The sequence below is a fragment of the Parasteatoda tepidariorum genome, chromosome 4 (assembly GCF_982258835.1).
Source record: "Parasteatoda tepidariorum strain Cologne lab strain chromosome 4, Ptep-v5.0, whole genome shotgun sequence".
Classification (NCBI taxonomy): Eukaryota; Metazoa; Arthropoda; class Arachnida; order Araneae; family Theridiidae; genus Parasteatoda; species Parasteatoda tepidariorum.
In genome coordinates this window covers 108,470,034-108,487,287 of record NC_141758.1, presented here as the reverse complement: position 1 = coordinate 108,487,287, position 17,254 = coordinate 108,470,034, and the positions used below count along the sequence as shown (strand labels likewise).

Here is a 17,254-nt window from a genome sequence, read left to right as displayed (position 1 = left end):
TATACGAAAAATATTTTTTTTTATTTGAGAAATTTCAAATAACGCTTAAAAACTGGAAAAATCCCGGAAAATTAGTTTATTTATATCATATTAATTTTTTAATTTGTTTTACAATATTTTTACGATAGTTTAGCATACCGAAGGTGTTCTATGTGTAAAATCAATTGTGTTTCTTTGTGAAAGAAGGCATAATGGAATAAAAAGTAAAATAAAATAAAATGGCGGGAAAAAGTTTCAAATTTCAAGACCGCCTATATCCTTTTAATATTAAGTTATAATTTTCCAACTCGGACCGAAGTTAGGCCTTTACAAGCCAAAACACCGCTCCAAAGTATTTATTTATAGATCAATTAGGGGGGTCGCTATGGCTCCTTAAATCTTTTGTTTAGTTAACCGTTAAAGGGTACTTGAAGCTATGTTGCAGCACGATCGCCGTATAAGCGTGGTCCAACGGCTAAGACCATGCGCTTGTGAATTACGCCTGGAGCTAGAGGGCAAGGGTTCGAACCCCGGAATGGTCAATTTTTCAATAATTTTCTTTTTTTTTCTTTTGTTTTTTTTACGTTATATTATTTATTTAATGTGTTTTTCGATAAATTAAAGGATCCTTTATACAAAAAATAATTTTTTTTTTTGAGAAATTTCAAATAACGCTTAAAAACTGGAAAAATCCCGGAAAATTAGTTTATTTATATCATATTATTTTTTTTAATTTGTTTTACAATATTTTTACGATAGTTTAGCATACCGAAGGTGTTCTATGTGTAAAATCAATTGTGTTTCTTTGTGAAAGAAGGCATAATGGAATAAAAAGTAAAATAAAATAAAATGGCGGGGAAAAGTTTCAAATTTCAAGACCGCCTATATCCTTTTAATATTAAGTTATAATTTTCAAACTCGGGCCGAAGGTGGGCCTTTACAAGCCAAAACACCCCTCCAAAGTATTTATTTATAGATCAATTAGGGGGGTCGCTATGGCTCCTTAAATCTTTTGTTTTGTTAACCGTTAAAGGGTACTTGAAGCTATGTTGTAGCACGATCGCCGTATAAGCGTGGTCCAACGGCTAAGACCATGTGCTTGTGAATTACGCCTGGAACTAGAGGGAAAGGGTTCAAACACCGCAGTGGTTAATTTTTCAAAAAAAAATTTTCTTTTCATTATTTTACGTTTAATTATTTATTTAATGTGTTTTTCGATAAATTAAAGGATCCTATATACAAAAAATAATTTTCTTTTATTTGAGAAATTTCAAATAACGCTTAAAAACTGGAAAAATTCCAGAAAATTAATTCATTTATATCATATTATTTTTTTTAATTTGTTTTACAATATTTTCACGATAGTTTAGCATACAAAAAGTGTCGTATGTGAAAAATCAATTGTCTTTCTTTGTGAAAGAAGGCATAATGGAATAAAAAATAAAATAAAATAAAATGGCGGGAAAAAGTTTCAAATTTAAACACCGCCTATCTCCCTTTAATATTAAATAATAATTTTCAAGCTCTTACCGAAGGTGGGCCTCTACAAGCCGAAACAACTATTCAAAGTATATATTTATAGATCAATTAGGGGGGTCGCTATGGCTCCTAAAATCTTTTGCTTAGCTAGCCGTTAAAGGGTACTTTAAGCTATGTTGTAGCACGATCGCCGTATAAGCGTGGTCCAACGACTAAGACCAAGTGCTTGTGAATTACGCCTGGAGCGAGAGGGCAAGGATTCGAACCCCGCAGTGGTCAATTTTTTAAAAATTTTCTCTTTTGTTTATATCACATTATATTATTTATTTAATGTGTTCTTCAATATATTAAAGGATCCTATAAAAAAATAATTTTGCTTTGTTCGGGAATCTTCAAATAACGCTTAAAAACTGGACAAATTCCTGAAAATTAGTTTATTTATTTTATATTAATTTTTTTTAACTTGTTTTAAAATATTTTCACGATAGTTTAGCATACCGAAGGTGTTCTATGTGTAAAATCAATTGTCTTTCTTTGTAAAAGAAGGCATAATGGAATAAAAAATAAATTAAAATAAAATGGCGGGAAAAAGTTTCAAATTTCAACACCGCCTAACTCCTTTTAATATTAAGTTATAATTTTCAAACTCGGACCGAAGGTGGACCTCTACAAGCCAAAACACCCCTCCAAAGAATATATTTATAGATTAATTAGGGGGGTCGCTATGGCTCCTTAAATCTTTTGTTTAACTAACCGTTAAAGTGTACTTGAAGCTATGTTGTAGCACGATTGCCGTATAAGCGTGCTCCAACGGCTAAGACCATGTGCTTGTGAATTTCGCCTGGAGCTTGAGAGAAGGGTTCGAACCCCACAGTGGTCAATTTTTCTAAAATTTCCTTTTTTTTCTTTTGTTTTGTTTACGCTTTATTATTTATTTAATGTGTTTTTCGATAAATTAAAGGATCCTATATACAAAAAATAATTTTCTTTTATTTGAGAAATTTCAAATAACGCTTAAAAACTGGAAAAATCTCAGAAAATTAATTTATTTATATGATATTATTTTTTTTTAAATTTGTTTTACAATATTTTCACGATAGTTTAGCATACAAAAAGTGTCGTATGTATAAAATCAATTGTCTTTCTTTGTGAAAGAAGGCATAATGGAATAAAAAATAAGATAAAACAAAATGGCGGGAAAAAGTTTCAAATTTCAACACCGCCTAACTCCCTTTAATATTAAGTTATAATTTTCAAACTCGGACCGAAGGTGGGCCTCTACAAGCCGAAACAACTATTCAAAGTATATATTTATAGATCAATTAGGGGGGTCGCTATGGCTCCTAAAATCTTTTGCTTAGCTGGCCGTTAATGGATACTTTAAACTATTTTGTAGCACGATGGCCGTATAAGCGTGGTGTAACGGCTGAGACGATGTGCTTGTGAATTACCCCTGGAGCTAGCGGGCAAGGGTTCGAACCCCTGAGTGGTCAATTTTTCAAAAATTTTCTTTTTTTTTTCTTTTGTTTATTTTACGTTATATTATTTATTTAATGTGTTTTTCGATAAATTAAAGGATCCTATATACAAAAAATAATTTTCTTTTACTTGAGAAATTTCATATAACGCTTAAAAACTGGAAAAATCCCTAAAAATTAGTTTATTTATATTACATTATTTTTTTATATTTGCCTTACAATAATTTTACGATAGTTCAGCATACAAAAAGTGTCGTACGTATAAAATCAATTGTCTTTCTTTGTGAAAGAAGGCATAATGGAATAAAAAATAAGATAAAATAAAATTGCAGGAAAAAGTTTCAAATTTCATAAAGGGTTCAAAATGTTTAAAAAAGTTTCAAAAAGTTTCAAGTTTCATAAAGGGAGATGGGCTGTATGCCCATCTCCCTTTAATATTAAGTTATAATTTTCAAACTCGGACCGAAGGTGGGCCTCTACAAGCCGAAACAACAATTCAAAGTATATAATTATAGATTAATTAGGGGGGTCTCTATGGCTCCTAAAATCTTTTGCTTAGCTGGCCGTTAATGCGTACTTTAAACTATTTTGTAGCACGATCGACGAATAAGCGTGGTCCAACGACTTAGACCAAGTGCTTGTGAATTACTCCTGGAGCGGGGGGGCAAGGGTTCGAATATCGCTGTGGTCAATTTTTAAAAAATTTTCTCTTTTGTTTATATCACATTATATTATTTATTTAATGTGTTCTTCAATATATTAAAGAATCCTATAAAAAAAATAATAATTTTGTTTTATTCTGGAATCTTCAAATAACGCTTAAAAACTTGAAAAATTCCGGAAAATTAGTTTATTTATTTTATATTAATTTTTTTAACTTGTCTTACAATATTTTCACGATAGTTTAGCATACCGAAGGTGTTCTACGTGTAAAATCAATTGTCTTTCTTTGTGAAAGAAGGCATAATGGAGTAAAAACTTAAATTAAATAAAATGGCGGGAAAAAGTTTTAAATTTCAAGACCGCCTAACTCCTCTTAATATTAAGTTATAATTTTTAAACTCGGACCGAAGGTGGTCTCTACATACCAAAACACCCCTCCAAAGTATGTATTTATAGATCATTTAGGGGGGTCGCTATGGCTCCTTAAATCTTTTGTTTAGCTAACCGTTAAAGGGTACTTGAAGCTATGTTGTAGCACGATCGCCGTATAAGCGTGGTCCAACGGCTAGTAACATGTGCTAGTGACTTACGCCTGGAGAGAGGGAGCAAGGGTTCGAACCCCAGCTGTGGTCAATTTTTAAAATTTTTTCTCTTTTGTTTATTTTACATTATATTATTTATTTAATGTGTTTTTCGATATATTAAAGGATCCTATAAGAAAAGTAATTTTGTTTTATTCGGGAATCTTCAAATAACCTTAAAAACTGGAAAAATTCCGAAAATTAGTTCATTTGTATTATATTTATTTTTTTAACTTGTTTAACAATATTTTCACGATTGTTTACATATATATATATATATATATATATATATATATATATATATATATATATATACACTGTAGAGTTATAAAAACTGGTATACCTGCCTAGTATCGTTTAGGTTCACGTTTAGGTCACCACGCAGAAGTGCTGCAAAAGCGACATTAATTCGATTAATGTGAGAAGTAGTGCTGGAGATAATTGACACCATGTATCCTGCAGGGCTGTCCCAAACCTGTGGGAGTTAGAGGGGGTGAGGATATCTTCTGAACATCACGTTGCAAGGCATCCCAAATATGTTCAATAATGTACATGTCTGGTGATTTCGGAGGCCAACGGCACTCTTCTGAATTTAGACACTCACTTCCACTGTATACAGTATATATACAGTGGTGTACGCAGAATTTTTTCAAGGGGGGGGGGTTCATAGTTTTCAGAAATTACTAAAAGAAATTCGAGTATGTAATAAAGCACTATTATTTCCCTAATTTAGACAGCTAGACAATTTTGACTTTTTATTTAGACAACATTGTTTAGTTAAATTTTGTTTTTATTTTTTAAGTTTAGGAATATAATTTTTTTTATAATAAGAGGTAAAATATTTTATTTTTATTAAAAAGTAGGAATAAATCAAGCCAGAAAAAAAACTACTCCTACTGTAACAGATACCTATATAATAATCGTATAAATGTGAATATTCCATAGAAAACCAATGAATTTAACCAAAAAATAAGTTACCAACAAATAGGGAATTAAACCAGTATGCAAACAAGCTGAAAATTTATTGATTTATACAGTAATATCCAAACGACGGGGTTTTTTTGCAAGTTTGTTTAAAATGTCTTCTACAGCTGGGGTAAATTTTCTATGAATGCTTAAGAGCGCCAATCCATTCATTCTATTATTTGCCGTTGAGTTGCGTAAATAAGTCTTCAAACGGCGTAAAGTCGAAAAGGATCTTTCGTTTGCACTCGTTGAAACAGGTAGAACGACCAATATTTCTAAGAGTTTGAAAATGTTTGGTGTTATATCTTTATTACACATTCCAAGAGCATCCGCCGCAGTTTTTGGAACACTACCTCCGTTTTCACTAATCCTTTTTAATCTTTTATACCAGAGTTTTAGTTCAGACTTAAGGCTTTCTTTACAGGTATCCAAATCTTGAGCGTAAAATTCCACTAATGCTTCAAAGGCCTTTATGTTTGAAGGTTGTTGGCAAATGAAAGGATCGGCAGGTAGAAGACACTGAAATCTTTTCAAAATATGATGCGATAATAATCTTAAGTCTAATTGTGTTATAAAATTTTCTATAAATGGAATAAAAACACTAACTCTGAAATATGTTTCCGGTGTCGATGAGGAAAAATTATCGCGATTTTTCTGTCTTCCTGTTATTCTAGAGATTTGCATGGAAGTGGAAGATCCAATGCTTGTTAGCATAAGAGAAGAAGAGCTGAATATTTCAGAGAATGCTTCAGTGGCATTTTCACGCATTAATTTTAGATCTTTAATGACATCTTCTGCAAGACTCACTGCCTCTATCAAATCTATGCTTGTTTTTTGTAGGTATCTACAGAGATGGATTGTTATGTTGAAAACTTTGTAAATGCACAAAAGAGATATTACGAACTGGCAATTAGATACTGTGCACAGTAAAGAATTAGCCTGGGTAGCTGATTCCTTATCCTTCCATTCTGATATTTTTTGTAGTGTTTCGGCGATAGACTCGAAAAGTTCCACCACAGCGGTTACTGAGTCGTATCTTTCCATCCAACGGGTTGCACATAGCTGTTTAATTTTCGCCCTCTTAGAGCTGGTTTCCATCTCCTCTATTGCTGAAGATAGGACATGCTGTCTTTTTGACGTATTTAAAAAGTCGTATAATGTTTTAATTGTCCCTAAGCAATTTCTAATTCCAGTTATTTCGCATGCATTTGATACAGCCAAATTGAGGCTATGAGCAGAGCAATGTACATAGAGTGCTGATGGGACAATACTTCTTACGTGGGCTTGTACACCATTAATTTTTCCACTCATTGATGCAGCACCATCGTACCCCTGTCCACGTAACTTTTTTATATCAACTTTCATAGACTGTAATTGGTCTAATATTGTTGTTGCTATTGCTTTTCCGGTTAAGTCATGCACCGGAATGAATTGCAAAAACTGTTCGGTGATGTTAAAATTTTCTTTATCGACATATCGAACGCATAACGATAATTGCTCTATACCTGCAATATCAGTTGTTTCATCTGCAAGAATGGAAAAGCAAGTTGCATCATTAATCTTGCTGACTAGTTTTTGCAGGATTAAAATATTGCAAACCTCAATAACTTCGTTCTGAAATCGAGGGCTGGTATACTGAGCATTTTTTCTGCTTGACTCTAAAATGTTCTTAAGATTCGAATCGTTCTTACTCCGGAAACGAAGCAATGCCCGAAAATTTCCGTCGTTCTCTTCACCTGGTTGTTCAGCAATTATTCCCGAATCCTTATGTCCTCTTAGAGCGAGACCTTGATTTCCACAAAATAGGATGGTTTCAATGATTGGAGTAATGTTTTTTTCTATTTTCTAATTTTCTTCTGCTTGCTGCACTGTCAACTTGTTCATCCACAGGTTTCATCTTTCCAAATAAAATATCGTTTAATGTCCCAGCAGTTTCGATCGATTTTTTGTGATAAAGACATTTCTCGAGTTCAGAAAATCACTCTACAGCATTTTTCCAGTTGTCAAATTTTACATTGCACAGTTGGCCTAAAGGTTGCTTTCCAGAACCGGCACCACTTGGGGCGAAAAGTACACAAAATTTGCAAAAAGCACCACCCTTAACCTCTGAATATGCAAGCCATTTCCAGCGATAAAGCCATTTGTACTGAAATTTCAATTTTCTTTTTCCTTTTTCAGGAAAAACAAATGCTAGATTGGGCTCCCAAACATTTTTAAGTATATCCAGTTTTTTATCCTCGCATGTATTATCTTCTGAAAAAAATCCAATGTCATGTGGGTGGGAAGTAACACTTTGAGGGCCGCTTTCACATTCATCAGATTCTGTTACGCTAGAAACGTTTTCTTCAACGGAAGTATCACATTTCTGTTCAACAGAAAAACTTACATTGGTACTAGATGCTGTCACCTCACTAATTTCAGGTCGTGATTTTTTCTCAAAGTAATTAAAAATTGTTAAATTCTTGCGTTTAGACATCCTAAAGATCCAAGAACAGCAAAAATATATACATATATATTGGCACAGAAATATCCACTAAGCTACGATCTCAAAGTTTCGAGCTGGAATGAATAACTTCAACGAGCACAGAGTCTCCAAAACAAAACAGATTTAGAAACAAGCTCCGAAGGACAAGCGGCAGAGATAAGTCTTAGTCTGACTAAAATCGAAAATAAATGTAACCCCCTTTCACATAATTTTTTTTAACCGCATCTACAAAATTCTCGAATTGTCTCAAAGACGACAGAACGTCTAGGATTCCAGACCTCGCGAATGCCAGCCAGTCTCGAAAACTATCGCGACTGGCAGGTCAGAAAGGAACCAGTGATCGGGGCTCGCCCGTAACAGAATCACGTGAATTTGGTTTCAAAAATACAACCCTATTATAGTAAATGTTTTATCAGTATTCTGAGAAATACCGTGAGAAAAAAAAGTAGGTATAAGGCAAATAAAAATATATAGTCTTAAAAAATGATTACCCGCATAATTTCTACTAAAATTTTTATTTTTGTCTGTATTATTTTGTAAATTCACTTTGTCTGAGCTCAAAGGGGGGGGGGTTAAACCCCTAACCCCCCCTTGCGTACGCCCCTGTATATATATATATATATGTATGTATATATATATATATATATATATATATATATATATATATATATATATATATATATATATATATATATATATATATATATATATATATATATATATATATATATATATAATAGTGTGTTTATTAGCTTTAAATGAGGAAATTCGATGTCAATATTCTGCTTAAAACATGGTCCTATATCACCCCTTAATATTGACCCATAAAATATTTATATTGGACCACGTATTATATTACCGGGTACTAGTGAACCCTACCAGAGGAAATAACTATAGGCTTATTAGGGGGATCACCATTCGGCCCTATAGTTTAGTATGTATGTAATATTAACGCAAGGCTCGATATCAGACCTTAATATTGACCCATAATATTTTAATTGGATCACGTATTATATAACCGGGAAATAGTGTACCGTACCATAGGAAATAATTATAGACCTCATAGGGGGTACGCAATGTAGCCCTAAATTTACTATGTATGTATATCAAAATAGTGTGTTCATTCGCTTTAAAATGAGGAAATTCGTGTTCTAAAAACCTTTAAAACGAGGCGATTCGAAGTCATTTTTCATTATTAACGCAAGGCCTTAATATTGACCTTAATATCAGACCTTAAAATTGACCCATAATATTTTAATTGGTTCACGTATTATATTACCGGTAATAGTGTACCCTACCAGAGGAAAGAATTACAGATTTAATAGTGGGTCCACAATGCGACCCTTTAAGGCAGTTAGATGAGTATGGAAGTTTGAATAAATCTTTTCAGACTTCCTTATCGCACGATTATAATAAATTGATTCCGTACAGAAAGTTATTAGTTTTATTGTAAAGCTTAATTAAAAAGTTTAAAAAATCTATTTAATAATATCTAATCCAATAATCCATTTATTTAATAGTTAGTTAAAGATAAGAAAGGAACGAAATAAGAAAAAGAAAGAACATGTACTTACTAATAAATCCACTGATTAAAAACATTATTCAGTTGACAATAATTACAGTTTTTTAGAAAAATATTTTCCTGTTCTCATTTAATTGTAACAATTTAGCTTGTTGTCCTTAATTTTTTCTAGATGAGTCAAATTTAGACGTGTATTGTCATAGTTACAGAGTTGCATCTGATTACTTATCATTGTTTTTTTAATTGAGAGAAGTCTGATATCTAAGCTCTGACAATGATCGATTTTATCTTGGAAAGGGGCGGGCAAAGTGAGCGATTGCTTTGTGCTCTAGGAGAGAGGAGGGCGCCGAACGAAATCCAAGTTTAATGTTCGTTAAATTATAATTTTTTTAAAAATATATTTGTTTTAAATATATAGTTATAGGTTGCTTTTTTTAGCTATATACAGTCGCTGGCTGAATTATTAAACGCACTATAAGATTTTATGTAAAATCTTCAGGTGATACTGTAGGGGAGAGTGGGGTCAATTGTAACATTTTTTACTTAACTATTTTTAACTAACAAAAAATGAAATATATTATTAGTATTAATTGACAGACGAGTAAAGTAGACTATCCTCTACTAGAAAAAAAAACTTATTTTAAATCTTATTATATTAGTTATTAACAATTTTTGACAGTCGTGCACTTGTTACAATTGTCCCCACTTACGGGGTCAATTGTAACAGTTCATAAATTCAACTAAAACATACTTAATTATACATATTATCATAGTTGTGATATATTTTTTTATTGATCAAAATAGTAGTGATATTTTAGGAGTAAAAATAATAATGAACAGAGACCTAAAGGATTAAACTTTTAACTTTAATGGGTTAAACATTTTAATTTATGCTGTCAAAGGTGTCAAATAAAATAATGCACATGCAACATAATACAAATGATATAGGAAACTATTGGTGGTACTTAAAGAGTTAAGTAATGGTTTGTAAACATAAGATTATTTATTTTCAGCTGTTACATTCGTCCCTTTACTTATTGTTACATTTGTCCCCAAGACGCCATTTCAGCTTTATTTGTTAAAAAACAATGCTAGTTAATTAACAAAACTAATCTTTTTTATTTTGAAATGTTAATTAAGGTGTCCACTTACATATTCGGTCAATAATTTTTATTTGTTTAAACAAAATTACTTTGTTACAATATAGTATTCTAATACCAAAAAAAGTACTTACATAGCGTGAAAATATCTTTTGCAATGTAACTCTTTCAAAAGTACATAAAAATTTTTGCCACAGGGGTGTACATGTAGATTTATTAAATACACCTTGTGCGCCACCTAGGAACCAAATCTAGAACCCGACACTCGAAATTTTTGCTCTGTTACAATCGTATCCTGTTACAATTGACCCCACTCTCCCCTACTGTTTCAAGCGACTGAAACCGACTTGCACTTGTTTACATTCGTGTATCAATTGGCTAGCATTGCAATGCAATACGTAAAAATAAATACAAATGGGAAGTATATAAAAAATCTACTGCATGAAAACTTATTACATGTGTGTTGAAAAGTAAAAGTATTGTATATAAACTCGTGCAGCACACGTCATTATTAAGAAACTACTATGCGTTGAATAATTTAGTCTAATTATTATAATACACTAATATAATACCTGATATAATAAATATTCTATATTTTTATAATATATCGTCTAATTTAACCGATGGATACACGAACGTAAAGAAGTGCAAACCGGTTTCAGTCGCGTAGGAACAATTAAGATGTAATAACATGATAATTTAGATTTTGCAAAGAATCTTTCGTCTAATAATTTGGCCAGGGACTGTAGTCTTAGTTTTACTTTTTATTGTGATTAAAATTTTCTAAGTATAAATTTTATTAAAGAGGATAAGAACAATGTGCAAACAATGGATTATAGTTCCATATTTTCCAGGAAAGATCTCTTATCTTGGTTTTTGTTCAGAAAACCATTTAACAGCAAAAATGGTGAAGACATTGCCTAACGTTTTATGCCTTGCATAATCTTGCAATTGCAGATTGAATGCAAGACAAAAAAAAGGGGAAGGATGACCCTGGAAAATGACCATGTGGACACCGGTCTCCGTTCGATTCAGTCTTTCATTCATTCACATTAATTTAGTGGGTCAGTTATTGTATCTTGTTAGTTTTTCAAAAACAAGCATTCAATAGAATCTCAATTTGAAATTTAGGTAAACAATCAACATATTTTTTGTCTTACTTTATTTTTCAATTAAATGAAAGAGAAATTATTAATGATTGATTTTATGTTAATTTTCAATTAGCTGGACGCAATCGAAAAGTCGTTAAAAATGCAGAATTTTTTTTTCATTAATTTTTTTAAAAAGCTACATAAAATTTAAGAAAAATCATTAAAATAAAAATAATAGTTGAATTTTTTTATGCACCATTATGTCATTTATTATTTTACGATAGATGATCTTGCTTCTGAACTTTTTTTTTCAGAAAATGAATAAATAATTAAAACAACTGAATATTAACATTTTTTTCACATTTTCAGGGAGTTAAATTTGTTTTTGTGAATTCACCGTAGATATTATGACACCCTTGCATTTTAAATTAAGCGATCATAAATGGTTATCGTTTGCTTCAAGAAGATACTACTTTCCAAACAGTGTGGTATAAGGGTAATTAGGACTTCGGAAATTGCACATATGTTACGGAATCACTCCTTTCCAGAATAAACTAGTCTGTCAGTTGCATTGTGACTAACAAAGAGGTATAATTTTTCTTTGTTCTATTTAAAATTTACTTTCTAATTTGTTATCGAAAAAAAAGAAACTATACTTACAAAAAAAATACTGCATTTTTGTGAAGGTAAGTTTAAGTAATATTCTTTTCATAGCCAACAGATTGATGTGGATATATATAGTATATACACACATATACGAGGGTCACTCTGAAATTTTTGAGATACGAGATACAACTAGGTGTTTAAAATTACACTTACAAAATTTTAGGCGTGCTCAAAGTAGTCTCCTCAAGCATCAATGCACTTTTGTATTCGAATTTTCCACAGATTAAATGTCTCAAGCCATTAATTTCTTGGAATAGATGAAAAAAATGCATTTATAGCCACATCAATCTCTTCTTCTGAATGAAAACGACGTCCACGTAAGTTCTTTTTTAGATTAAACAATAACCAAAAGTCACACATGGCAGTCACAGTAACAAGTCGAAACGTTAAACAAGTTGAAATAAGTCATTAAAAATCGTCTGCTGTGTTAAAATACTTTGTATTTTAAAATTAAACCGTTATTTTTATTTTGTAAATTCTCGTCTCAAAAATCATTATCTCAAAAGTCATTATCTCAAAAATTTCAGAGTAACATTTCTTTAACTTATTTTGTTTGTTCAACATACCATATAATGTAAAGTTGTGTGATAAAAAAGTAATTGTCAATTCAATTTACATAGAATACCTTTTAGAACAATTTTTTAACGCGATTGCAAATTTTTACAAACAACTTATGTTATAATTAAATTTAAGAAATATTGTACGAGTAATATAAGTAAAATGGACTTAAATGAGTATTATAAAACCTCTTCCTAACATTCCGTTTTCTTTCTTTTCATTTTTACTTATTTATTTTGTTATATGTATTTATATTTCCATAGTTAACTTGTATCTTATACAGTAAATTTATTTTCCTAATGCGTAAAATTTAGATTTAAAGAGATTTTAAATTGAAAACTTGAACCAAAATAAAACGAGGCCTCAATAATAATATTAAAAAATTTTACAAAAGGGAAAATTCTGCAAATGTAACTGAAGAAATAATATCGTATCATTGCACGATATGCACATTAAAGTTAAAAACATTTAATTAGATTGAACATTATAATTACATATTTTTATGGCAATTTAAAATAGTCATTCTTTGTTTGTATAGCTTAATAATTTGTAGATCTTGTTTTTAAAAACTTTTTATTTTCTATTTATTTCACAAGTATTGCTGTCCTTTGCATACTAATTATTATTAATAGTTGCGTTTCAGATGATAATTTAGCTGATACTATAATTATTTTTTAAAATTTTTTGGTTCGAAGGAGAATTTTAATATTAATATCAAGTCAAAGGAAGGTGTCAAAATTTCTGAAAACATATGGGGGAGAGGGGGGCACTTGTGAACAGGGGGCACATGTGAACATGGTATGTTTTACCAATATGAGTTGAAATAAAAAATCTTGAAAAATTTTCAATTGATGGTAGAACTAGTCCTATCCCTCTACAAAAGTTTCAGAGCAATGAGACATTTTGTTGTTCTATTCTGACAATTTCTTTGTATCAGCTGGTGTTGTATATATTATAAACACTCGCTTCTTCAAGTGAAACCATAGTATAAATCAACTAATAAACTAAAATAATTAACTATTGCAGACCATTACATAAACATTCAGGTAAGTTTATGACAACTAATTTTTCTTCTTTACTCAATTAAAAATTCTTCATTTTTAAAGTAAGGTTTAAGAAGGATGATGGGGCACTTGTGAACAAATCATCTGGGGCAGATGTGAACAGTTCACATGTGCCCGTAGATAGTATTAAGATTATTATCCTCCTGATATTATAAGTCTAAAAAATATGTATGCATTTCAAAATTATTATTATTTAATTTTCCGTAATTAATTTATTAATTATTTCTTTAAAAAAAATTTCATTAAATGGTTGATTGCGCATCACGCATATTAACTGATACACCTGAGAAAGATAGAATTGCTAAACTACAAATGAAAAGATAGAAAAAATGAAAAAAAGCATGAAAGAGTATCAGAGAGGAAAGAAAATGGCCCATTACAACTCCTGAAGAACATGAAGTTGCGAAAAACTCAACAATGGAAAAATTATTCTACAGCTGAAAAATTATTTTCTTATTGACAGTACTGTTGTATAGTTTAAATTCACATAGTAAGCTACAACCCCTTCAGTATAATACGTATCTATATCTGTTATATTAAAGATTTTTTTCTTTGAAATATAATGATTGCTTTGAATTTTTAATCTTGTTCATATGTGTCCCAGGCATGTTCGCATGTGCCCCCAATAGGGGCACATGTGAACAATTGAAGTCACTTTTCTGAAATATCATAAAGTGAAGAAATATTTTATTGAAAAACCTCAAAAAATTCCATAAGACAAAGAAAAGACTATAAAAACATATGGAATTCTTTAATGTGAGAAATTGATGATATATTTCGAAAAATGAAGAAATAAAAAAAATTGTTCACATGTGCCTCCCCTACTTATGCTAAAAAATATTTATAAAACGGTTTTAAAATTCTTTTAAATTCGTTCATGTCCTCTATATAGTGAACAGAGACGTCGCTAAAATCAATGATGATTCAAATATGTTGTGTGACGGGGTAAAAAATTCCGTGTATCCTACATTTAGTGTATACTATTGTCTATTTCAGTTATAGGCATCACTCTTCAGTTATAGGCTTATAGGCATTTTCTAATTATTATTATCAGTGGCTAGATTTAAGAGGCCATTTGGCGGACACTTTAAACGTTTTTATTTATAAGTTTTCGGTTCAAAGGAGAATTCTGATATTAATATCAAGCAAAACTTAACTGCGCGGTGCATAGAAGAAAGACTAATCTCCGGACCTGAATTTTTTAAAACATCGTCATAGTTGGCCAGACAGCCCAATGTGGGCCAATGCCTTCTTTTAAAGAATTCTCCATTGGGACTTCTGATTTATTTTTGATCTCCAGTGCTTTTCATTAATTGTAAGAAAATCAGACTCCACTAAATCAGCCGCCCATCTCACTCGTGGCCTTTCCCGCTTTCTTGTTCCAGTGGGTCTAAAAATATCATTTTTATTGTATTGTCATCATTCATTCGAATCACGTAGGTCATCCAGTTCATTCTATTTATTTAATAAAATAAGGTAGTTTATAAATCATGCACAGTTCAAACTCACCTTCTCCAGTTATTTATTTTTTTTCATGTAAAGGAAAAAAATAACTGGATGAGATTTTGCGGATATACTTGGTGGTGTAAACCACCAAGTATATTCCGCGAAGTCTTTATCTCAAATATTGCACACATCTTTCGTCCAGTTTTGTCATTGTTCAAGGGCACAATCAACATTGCACCAAGTCTTCACCTGTTCCTTATAGTTACTTTATTAATCACGGTATTTGCAGCGTTAAAGTCCTCTACAAAGACATTTCAATTTATTTTCCAAAGTACCGTCACAATTCCTTAAATTCAACTGTTACTACTTTACTTTTTTCGCAATATTCAAGTATTTTTGAAGCCGATAGCTTGTAATTTGTTCAGCAACAGCCGTATCCTCCAAGCACTTAACTATTCGACGGCTCAATGCAGCTGCTGACAACTTCACTTTTTTAGTCGTAAAGCAAACAGTAGGGGAAAGTGGGGTCAATTGTAACACTTTTTACTTAACTATTTTTAACTAACAAAAAATCCAATATATTATTAGTATTAATTGACAGACGAGTAAAGTAGACTATCCTCTACTTGAAAAAAAATAAATACGTTACTTTAAATGTTATTATATTAGTTATTAACAATTTTTGACAGTCGTGCACTTGTTACAATTGTCCCCACTTACGGGGTCAATTGTAACAGTTCATAAATTCAACTAAAACATAGTTAATTATACATATTTTCATAGTTGTGATACATTTTTTTATTGATCAAAATAGTAGTGATATTTTAGGAGTAAAAATAATAATGAGCAGAGACCTAAAGGGTTAAACATTTAACTTTAAGGGATTAAAAATTTTAATTTATGCTGTGAAAGGTGACAAATAAAATGATGCACATGCAACATAATATAAATGATATAGGAAACTATTGGTGGTTCTTAAAGAGTTAAGCAATGGTTTGTAAACATAAGAAATGGGACCTAAGGGGTTAAACAATTGCAATTGAAATTATGAATTTTATTTTCAGCTGTTACAATCGTCCCTTTACTTATTGTTACAATTGTCCCCCAAGACGCCATTTCAGCTTCATTTGTTAAAAACTATGCTAGTTAATTAACAAAACTAATTTTCTTTTTTTTGAAATGTCAATTAAGATGTCCACTTACATATTCGGTTAATAATTTTTATTTGTTTAAACAAAATTACTTTGTTACGATATAATATTCTAATACCAAAAAAAGTACTTACGTAGCGTGAAAATATCTTTTGTGATGTAACTCTTTCGAAAGTACATAAAAATGTTTGCCAGCAGGATGTAGATTTATTGTAGATTTATTGTGGATGTAGATTTATTGTAGATGTACATGTAGATTTATTAAATACACCTTGTGCGCCACCTAGGAACCAAATTTAGAACCCGACACTCAAAATTTTTGCTCTGTTACAATCGTACCTTGTTACAATTGACCCCACTCTCCCCTACCGAACGAGTTCCTTAATCACTTTCATTTGACATCGCTACTGCTGTGCGAATCAAAAGTGCACCTGCTTTTATAACGACTGATAGTCCTACTCTCGACCGAAATATTTTTAAACCATTTAATACTCAAATTTCAAAACTCAGAGCCGCAATGGCTCAGTGTATAGAGCGTTCAACTTCCAATGATTTAAATCGGATTCGAATCCCAGCGATGGCTGTTCGATACGGATTCCGCATCCGGCTTGCACGGACCACAGTGCTGACGGGAAATATCCTCAGTGGTAGACGGATCACGGGTTAGAGTTCCCTTGCCGTCAGGCTATCCATGGAAGGACCTCGTGGTCTCATTCTCCACGTAACGCAAATGCGGTTTAGTTCCATCAAAAAGTCCACTACGAAGGCAAATTTCTTCCAATACTTGATCCAGGAGCTCTCTTGTCTTCTGGATTGGATTCAAAATCACAAGGCTATGTAGTTGAGCACTCATTCAATCGGAAAGCAAAAAAACTACATGGTTATCTTAGGTGTTAATAATGCTACAAATCGAGAATTTTGACTTGTCAACCACCCATCAATTATAAACAAGGTTTAGGCATCTAAACCAGCAGGATTCATATGTACTATTTACCGTAAAAAGTACCGGCACTTATGGGTGCCAG

General features: G+C 31.5%; 1 long non-coding RNA gene across 2 annotated transcripts in view; it reads right to left on the bottom strand.

Moving 5' to 3' along the window:
- Positions 1-9,433, bottom strand: part of LOC107442567 (uncharacterized) — a 72,412-nt gene extending 62,979 nt beyond the window's left edge. The window contains exon 1 of one of the 2 annotated variants that reach the window (XR_011637094.2): positions 9,206-9,433. This is a non-coding gene — a long non-coding RNA (uncharacterized LOC107442567). The remainder of the gene's footprint in view (positions 1-9,205) is intronic. The other variant, XR_015433259.1, reaches the window with a different exon arrangement.
- Positions 9,434-17,254: the final 7,821 nt, after the last annotated feature.